Source organism: Alligator sinensis, unplaced genomic scaffold (genome assembly GCF_000455745.1).
Source record: "Alligator sinensis unplaced genomic scaffold, ASM45574v1 scaffold173_3, whole genome shotgun sequence".
NCBI classification, from domain to species: domain Eukaryota; kingdom Metazoa; phylum Chordata; order Crocodylia; family Alligatoridae; genus Alligator; species Alligator sinensis.
Genome location: NW_005842076.1, coordinates 283,850 through 293,339, shown reverse-complemented (window position 1 = coordinate 293,339; position 9,490 = coordinate 283,850). Strand labels below are relative to the sequence as shown.

The 9,490-nt window shown below is 46.5% G+C and overlaps 1 long non-coding RNA gene across 2 annotated transcripts in view; it reads right to left on the bottom strand.

Moving 5' to 3' along the window:
* The window catches only part of LOC102388190, an 11,514-nt gene extending 4,174 nt beyond the window's left edge, over window positions 1-7,340 (bottom strand). Inside the window, exons 1-2 of one of the 2 annotated variants that reach the window (XR_323833.1) lie at window positions 7,224-7,340; window positions 6,120-6,264 (exon numbers count right to left, since the gene is read on the bottom strand). This is a non-coding gene — a long non-coding RNA (uncharacterized LOC102388190). Of the gene's footprint in view, window positions 1-6,119; window positions 6,265-6,488; window positions 6,592-7,223 lie in introns of those variants that run through there. The other variant, XR_323834.1, reaches the window with a different exon arrangement.
* Between the last annotated feature and the right edge of the window lie 2,150 nt (window positions 7,341-9,490).

Here is a 9,490-nt window from a genome sequence, read left to right as displayed (position 1 = left end):
ACAGGATGGGTTTCAACACTGACAAGTGCAAGGTGCTACACCTGGGGAGGAAGAACCAGCAGCATACCTACAGGCTGGGGAACTCCCTTCTCATCAGTGCAGAGGCAGAAAAGGATCTTGGAATCATTATTGATGCCAAAATGAACATAGGCCAACAGAGTGGGGACACGGTCAGGAAGGCTAACTTCACCTTGTCATGCATCCACAGATGCATCTCAAGCAGGTCCAAGGAGATGATCCTCCCCCTCTATGTGGCACTGGTAAGGCCACAGTTGGAGTACTGCATCCAGTTCTGGGCACTGCACTTCAGGAGGGATGTGGACAGCATTGAGAGGGTCTAGAGGAGGGCCACTCACATGATCGGGGTCAGCAGGCCAAGCCCTACGAGGAGAGGTTAAGGGACCTGAACATGTTCAGCCTCCACAAGAGAAGGCTGAAGGGGGATCTAGTGGCCATTTACAAACTAGTCAGAGGGAACCAGCAGATATTGGGGGAGTCCCTGTTCCCCCGAGCACTACCAGGAGTGACTAAAAATAATGGTCACAAGCTCGCAGAGGGTAGATTCAAACTCGACATCAGTAGGTGCTACTTCACTGTCAGGGCGGCTAGAATCTGGAACCAACTTCCAAGCGAAGTGGTGCTGGCTCCTACCCTGGGGGTCTTTAAGAGGAGGCTTGATGAACACCTCGCCGGGGTCGTTTGATCCCAGTACTTTTTCCTGCTGTAGCAGGGGGTCAGACTTGATACTCTGCTCAGGTCCCTTCTGACCCTACCAACTATGAAACTATGAGCTCTCGTTAAAGCACCCCTGCCGCCATTTTGAAACACAGGACATTGAATACGAGACTCTGCAGCATGCTGGAGCATTCTAATTAGGATTAATCAAGTCTCCTCTGACATGTTCTAATCAGAATGTGTTGAAGCAGTGTATAGACACCCAAGTGTCTGGAACAGAAGGATAACAGGATAGCCCCATGCCATGGGCAACAGTGCTGCCCAGGGCAGTGCTGGCTGTCTCAGCGGCTATTTTTGTGCCCCCCTCAAAGTGGTGCCTGGAATTGCTGATATAGTGATTTCCTCCCCCCACAACTATGTTACTGATTTAAAACTAGTAGATCTCATTTTTTCACACCTTTTTTATGCTCAGATTGGAAGAGAAAAGTAGGCTTTCCTGCATTTTCAACTCCTAATCAGTGCCTCATGTCTAAATGCAGGAGAGGATATGGCTGTCAAAATCTAGCGCAGCATTTTAACAAACTCTGTTTCCAGTGGTTTTCCACTAATTTCCTAGGGTGACTTTCTTTAAAACTTTGGTAGTAAGTATGCACTGCTTGAATATTTCAATTAATTTAGATTATTTTAAAAGGGTACAATAATTTTAAATTTTACTATACATTTCAAATTTAATTTGAAAGAGGTTTATTTTTTAAATTAATTAAAATCAAAACCAAGGGTTTTTTTGTTGGTTTTCTTTGGGTTCTTTTTTTAAATTATCCATCCTACAGCTTCTTTTCATTACGGGAAAAATAAATGATGCCTTAAAAGAACCAAAGTTTGATCTTTCTCCTGGGGTTCCATTTCTTATTTATATTAATGATAAATACGAAGGGTCTATGGACTCTTAAGTAAAGTCTGGAAAAAGAAATGAGTTTCCAAGCTGGTTAAGGGAAGGGATTAAACCACACAAGTAGCCTAGAGGAGTGCAGATCTCCATAAACATAGGCACCAGAGGGCAGTTCCTCTAGCCAGTAAGCTTTGGTGGACTGAAACACCAATTAACATCATGACTGAATTTTGGCCATTGCTGCAAGGTTACAGTAGAACAGATTCTCAGGAGTATGCTTCCCTTGTTTAGTTTGCAATCCATAAAATTCTCAAGGGTATGTTCCCATTGTAAAATGGTTACGTTTATAATAAATGTTGAGACTAATTAGAAGCTTAACTATAGAAAACAGTGCAGGCACCTACACAGGGTTGGTTTTTTCTTTGGGGGAAGGAGGAGGGAGTGTTTGTTTTGACTGCATGAGGTAGCAAATCTTCTTAATTCAGAAACCAGGCAGAAGGCAGGAGTTGGTGGCACCTCAGGGCATCTTTTCAGATGCATGCACCACAGTGCCAGGCGCTTTGAAAAGTGCCCGGTACTGCAATGCGTACAGTTATATTAAGTGGTGAAATGCATGTCAGCACGGAGAAAATGGCGGTGGTCCGCTTTTGAATTAAAATAGCAAAGATGTTTTAGTTCAAAAGTGTACCACCACCATTTTCTCTGTGCTGACATGCCTTTTGCCACTTTTACAACTGCAAGTGACACAGCGCGGTGCGTGTCAGCTCACATGCAGCTCAGACTCAATTAATCAAATCTCCAGTGCATCATAGCATGAAAAAGTATATGTATAGATGCCCTCAGAGACTAACCAGAAAGTAACAAATTAGTCTTTTAAGTGGACATCTGCCCAGCTTTCTGCTTGACTTCAGACTAAAGGCCTTGTTACATGGTAATTTTGGGCAGTTCCTGGAGCCTTAACCCCTGGATTGTCTGCACATTAACACCTAAACTAGTTTTAAGCACTCGTTAGGCAGCTCAAAGTTATGCCACTCCTTGGCAGGACTCTCTCACCTGTGCTACCCAGCTCGTGTTACACTAAAGTTTAGCCGCTCTAGGCTTCACCTTAGCATAAACACCCTGCCTGCTTCCCTTCCCTTGCTGGCTCCAGTTGGGCCCACCACTCCCACCCCCACCTTCCCCAGCACCCCAGATCCCTGCTTACTGCCCCCACCCTGTTTACTTGTGGCTGCCCATGCTGTCTGTACCAGTGGAGTAGGCAGGAAAGGGTTAACCTGCTTGTGTGGCTGTTCCCACTGCCACTGCTGCTCTCTAGGCAGCTCAGACCAGAGAAGAGCAGCAGCCTGGCAGTGGCAGCAACAGCTGGGCAGGTAGGTTAACTCTTCCATGCCTGCTCCCCAAGGACAGATAGCACAGACAGCCACAAATAAATAGGAGGGAGAGTTGGGGGGAGCCCCGGGGACGGGGCAATGAGGGATGCCCCTGGGGACAGGAGGCAGGAGGTAAGCCCGGAATGAGAGGGGAGGCAATTCTTACCTTTCAGTCTGGCAGGCCCCTGCTGGCCTGAAGTGTGACTGCTGCAAACTTGAGCTAGCACTAACACCATTGGTGATGCATAGGGGGTGCATGTGGGTACATGTGTCACCCCCTGCAATTGTCTGCAGCCGACACTGCTGGCAGCACCTGCAGGCAGTTGCTGCCCACCACCCCCACCCCTTGCCACTGACACCGCTGGTGGCATCTGCGGGCAGTCACTGATTGCTGCTGGCCACCGCCGCCACTCCCGGTGGCATCTGCAGGTGGTTGCTGACCGCTGGTTGGTGCTTGCCACCTCCCCCCCTCCCATTGCCAACACTGCCACAGCTATCTGCAGGAGTTCCCTGCTCGCTGCCACCAGGCCCCCGCCACCACCACCGCTGCTGTCTGTGGGCAGTTGTCATGCCACCCCCACCCCCCCCTGCCTCTGGGGGCATGTGTTGTTCATGACTAGCACCGATCAATATTTGGTTGGCTCACTGTGTAAAGTATAACAAGCCCCTAACATGGTTAACCACCTCTCTCACTCAGAAACTGAATCACATGTGGTTTTCCCTTACCATCCTCACTAGATAGAGAAGGTTTAGCCAATCAGAAAAATGAAAAGAACTACCAAGTGACACAGCTCAACTAACCCTATTTAGAACTCAAAGCTGCACAATGACAGCTGGACCGATATCCTGACAAGGGACAAGAAAATGCAAAACTGCAGCAAAACGTTGACTGAAAGGTTTACAAAGATACACTGCACTAAAAAATTCGGAATGGGCAGACACCTCATTCTTTGTATTCTGATTTGAGTGTATAACACTATAAACCAAAGGGGATGGACCCAAGACAATAGAACTACAGAATACTTTTTGGTCCAGTTCTACAGTTCTCAAACTTACTGATGGTTAAGGGCAGGGCTGCCCAACTTCTAAGTAACCAGGGACCACGTGCCATGACAGCCACACTCCCCAAAGGATGTGCTACTGAGAGTCACAGGCCTCAGGCTGCACCCTCTTCCCTGCTACACTGCATGGGCAGCGCCCCCCACCCCACACACACACACACACACCACTGCACTGTACACACATGGGCAGCCTCCACCTCAGCTCTCAGGCTGCTGCGTCCTTTGGCACTATAGGCTACACCACCCTATTCCTTAGGACAGAAGCGGGAAGCAAAAGCTAAAGAAGAGAGGGGAGCCTAGAGACCTGGGGTGCAGAAGCAGACAGAGCAACAGGGTGGAGCAGTAGCCAAGTAGGTGCCCAGGGCCCACACGTTAACCCCTTGCAGGCTGCATGTGGCCCACAGGCTGCCAGTTGGACAGTCCTAGCATTTAACAGTTAGCCAGGAATAAGTACTGAAAACCCAGCATCCAATCCTATTTAGAGACTAGCAACCCCAGCTGGGACAACCTAAGAGTCAATCCAAGCCTCTTGCACAAACTGGAATCAAATCTATGAGGATCAAAAATGTGCCCATTTTAAGAATTATTAATCACTGTGAGGTTTGTGATCCAGTTTGTTAGCCGGTCCTATCCAGAACTGAAAGAAGAAGTTCTAAACTAGAGCAAAACAGGCTGTTCTTACATCTTATGCACTTCTCTCTTTCAGAGAGAATTTGTGTTTTGTTTTAGGTCTGTATCCCAAAGAGAGTGATTTAAAAAGCTATTCTAGTTTGAAATCTAACTTTGTTTTATCCTACAAAACACTGTGGGACATAAAAGAAGGGCACTGATGCCACTTTATGAAAACATATGCTTAATTTCTACACCCGCATAACAAAACTGACAGTAGGACATGCATCATAGAGGAAAGAAAAGCTGAAAATGAACAAAAGGAATGGCAGTGGCAAGAATACTGTTCTCAAGGGAATAAGGGGAGGCCAGCTACTGGACTAGCTTGCTAAGCATGTTAAGTCTGTCAAGCTTTCAGATGAACAACTAAAGTGCTTTTGGATGTTGACAAGCTGACCTCTTGAATTCCAACCCCTACACATTTCAGTGTTTCTATTATTTACAGTTTGCAACACTAAACAAAACTTCAGAATAGTTCACTTCACAAAAACAAAACAAAAACAACCTTTCATGTCTGATAGCAAAGATGTTGAGACGGGTGCTTTGGAATGAGATCCTCAGAAATCTGGTCGATACGGACTAAAATACACCCTGCTTTTTGATAGTCCTAATTCAGTCCATCAGCATTTTCTGTCCCCACTTGGCAGTTTTACCATGAAAATCCCAAGAAAAGTACTCCAGTATTTTGAATAGCATCCATCCACTAGGAAAGCAAAGAAAAAAAGGGGGGTGGGGAGCAGGAGGGGAAAAAGACATTTTTTTTTAAAAGGACAAGGAGCTAGTGTAAAAAATGGACAGAAGAATTGAAAAGAAGTAAGCAAAAATAAAAAAGTCCAAATTCTCTGGAAAAAAAATCTAAAACACCATTCTTGTAATTGAGGGAAAAGGAAATATACAAAACCTGCAACAGTGGAGAGAAATATAAATTGTTTTCAAGTTTTCCTACTACTATGCAGCCAATTCTAGTTACATTATTTTTAAAAAATTCAAAAGGATCCAGAATAGCTGAAAGACATGTTTTATGTTGATACAAATTGAAAAAACTAAAATAATAAATTATTAGCATTTTCATGCCATGTATAATTTATTACCAGGGCATAACGCTTGGTATTCCAATAATAACATTAGCTACAAAGGTTTATAACAGCAGTGTCAACAGAATGATTCTTCTTATGATAACAGTTGCATTTGCTGGCTCATCAGCTAGTTCTTTTAGGACTCCTGGGAGCAAGTTATCCAACCCTGCTAGTTTAACGACCCCTAGACAGCCTACTTGGTAACCAATGAACTAGAAGGTCACCATGAATTAGCGCCCTTCTTCTTTCCAAATACAAAACAGAAATATTTATTGAATAATTCAGGCTTTTCTGCATCTTTATTTGACAATTTTACCATTTTCATCTAATAACAGGTTTCTAGTATTGCTAGGATTATTTTAATTCCTAATGTACTTACATTCCTTCCTATAATTCCTTCCTTCCTGTACCCTGCCAGCCAGATTTTTCCGTCATGTCTTCAGCCTCCGTCACCAATTTTCTATACTTGAGTACTTCTGATTTGTAAAGATCCGTTTCTTGCATTGCTTCTATTTTCTATTTGCCTTTTGCCACAAAACCAGAACACATTTTTAGCTGAAGTTGTTCTCTTTCTTAATTGCAGATTTGAACATAATTAATAATCGTGATTACTGAACCCTAGATAATTGCTGACTTCCCATCCGTTGTTTAATTTATTAACATGAGGTACAAAACAGAGTAACTTCAGGTTGAATACAACACATTTACCGTTAAAAAAAATATTCTGTAATGATTCTTCACTACTCACTGCACGAGAGCTCCAAAATGTGTCTCCCAAAGTGAATTTCCTTGCAATATATTTTTTGTTTCTGCACATTACAGATAGTTGCTTAAGGGGTGACATATTCTATTCTCCCATTTGTACAGTGGTCTGTACCCCTCTCTTCCCCTGGGTTTTGCTAATTAACACATTGATATCAGTTCATTTAAGATCTTGTGGTTCTAAGATATCAGTGGGCGCATCTACACCTGCAATTAATTCAACTAAATAAACTCTGGCGCAGTTCGTGCCTGAGTTTATTGCTTCCAGGCAAATGTACAGATGTTCTGGCTTTTTCTCCCAGGGTAGAATTGGCCACTACAGTGAAAAAAAATTAAAACTGGGAATAACCAGGGTTAACCAGAGTGAATGTCTGTATATGCCATGGTTTCTCTCAGAAGACAACATGGTCCTCCATCTTCTCCCTCTCCCTCCCAGGGAGAGGCTGTATCACTCACTAGGCTGCTGCAACAGCATACTCCCACTTTACAATCCCCACACTGTGCTGCAGGGAAACACAGTCTGACCGTGGGCAGCCTGGGGCAGTCAGTGCTGCCCTATACACTGGTGCCATCTGTTGCCAGGCAGACAAAGGAATCACACTGAGATGTGTGCACAGGAGCTCCCCAGATACACAGTGCAAGCTCTCCACTCTTCAGGGTCTCAGTGTTCGAATGTCTGTACATGCAGCTCTAGCTAAGTTTCTCTACAAGAAGAACAAACCTGGAAGAATTCTCCCCAGTTATTTGAATGTGTGTACGCAGTCAGACTTCTATATGTCGCACACTAACTTCTAGTTTTCAAGTGTGAAAATTCTGGGCACCTGTAACAGAGCACAGGGTGCTCTGTTACTCCCAGAGGCGTGGCCAGCAACCAGGCAGCCTGCAGCTGGCTGTTATCCCAATTAGGCAATGATGCCTGATTAGGGAGCAGGGCTCAGCTGTTACATATAAGTCTGCTGCCAGAAGCCAGAGAAACACCACCAGCTGAGCTGCTGCTCAGTACAACTTGGAGGTAAGAGAAGAGCTACTGGGGATGGCAGGAGGCTCCTGGTCCTGGGCATGACTGGAAACTGCACCCTGCCAGGGAAGGCTGGCCTGGTGGGACTGTTCATGGTGGGACAGTCCCCCAAAAATGCCAGGCCTATTACTTCCCCAGTGAAAGGCAGGTAGGGGTGCCTGATAATCCCAGCCCCCACATCCCTGATGGATACTTTGATCATGACAGGGGGAGCCCAGGCTCACTGACAGTACTGAGGCAGGGTCTAGGCCAGGCGACAAGGCCTGAGGCAGTGCCCAAGCTCACAGTGCAGTCAAATGGGTCACTAACTGGCTGGAGGGCTGCACCCAGAGAGTGGTGGTGGGCAGGTCTTATTTGACCTGGAGGGATGTGGGCAGTGGGGTCCCCAGGGCTCAGTTCTCGGGCCTGCCCTGTTCAACATCTTCATCAGCAACTTGGACGAGGGGGTAAAAAGCACCCTGTTCAATTTCGCAGACGACACTAAGATGTGGGGAGAAGTGGGCATGCTAGAAGGGAGGAATAGGCTGCAATTGGATCTGGACAGGTTACAGGGGTGGGCAGATGAGAATAAGATGGGTTTCAACACAGACAAGTGCAAGGTACTGCACCTCGGGAGGAAGAACCAGCAGCATACCTACAGGCTGGGGAACTCCCTTCTGGTCAGTGCAGAGGGAGAAAAGGATCTTGGAATCATTATTGATGCCAAAATGAACATGGACTGACAGTGTGGGGACGCAGTCAGGAAGGCCAACTGTATCTTGTCATGCATCCACAGATGCATCTCAAGCAAGTCCAAGAGGATGATCCTCCCCCTCTATGTGACACTGGTCAGGTGCAGTTGGAGTACTGCGTCCAGTTCTGGGCACCGCACTTCAGAAGGGATGTGGACAGCATTGAGAGGGTCCAGAGGAGGGCCACCCGCATGGTCAGGGGGCAGCAGGGCAGGCCCTACAAGGAGAGGCTAAGGGACCTGAACCTGTTCAGCCTCCACAAGAGAAGGCTGAGTGGGGATCTAGTGGCCATTTACAAACTAGTCGGGGGGACCAGCAGGCATTGGGGGAGTCCCTGTTCCCCCAAGCACTACCAGGAGTGACTAGAAATAATGGTCACAAGCTGGAAGAGGGTAGATTCAGGCTAGATATCAGGAGGCACTACTTCACTGTCAGGGCAGCTAGGATCTGGAACCAACTTCCAAGAGGAGTGGTGCTGGCTCCTACCCTGGGGGTCTTTAAGTGGAGGCTAGATGAACACCTTGCTGGGGTCAGTTGACCTCAGTACTCTTTCCTGCCATGGCAGAGGGTCGAATTTGATGATCTTCTCAGGTCCCTTCTGACCCTACCAATTATGAAACTAGGTCACACTAGGGAGCCAGGAGTTAGGCTCCAGGGGGATGAGGCCCTGAGCTTTGGGGAGCTGTTAAGGAAGCTCCCGGGTGAAGGGATAAGGGTTAATTTACAGAGTGCAGTAGGACAGGGCTTGGAGCCCTAGTCCCATAATGAGGGACTATGTAGGCCCAGAGAGAAGCTTGGAGCCTGAGGATGGGGCTTGGAGCTTGGGGATGATCCTTGGAGCCCAGGGTGGGACCAGGATGCCCTGAGTCTAGATGGGAAATTTGATAAAGCTGGGTTTTGAGCCATGGAACAGCTGCAAGGCATGGGACACAATAGGGAAAGGTCAGAGTTGTGTACATAGGTCCTTATCATCAGGGCAGGTAAAGGGCAGCCACCCACCTGATTAATATTAGTCAATCAAGAATATCAAGGCATGGCAGGAAAGATGGGTGGGCGGTTTGGCCAGAAGCAAGTGGTCAGGCCTATGTTGAGACCGGCCCCGGGACACCCACATGTTACAGCATCTAAAAATGTTAAGGGCTTTGTTAACTTTAAGAGGGATGAGGAGAATAACTATTATAAATTTTAGATGGCCAGTGTACAAAGTTATCATGATAGATAGCAGTTGAACCAGAAATG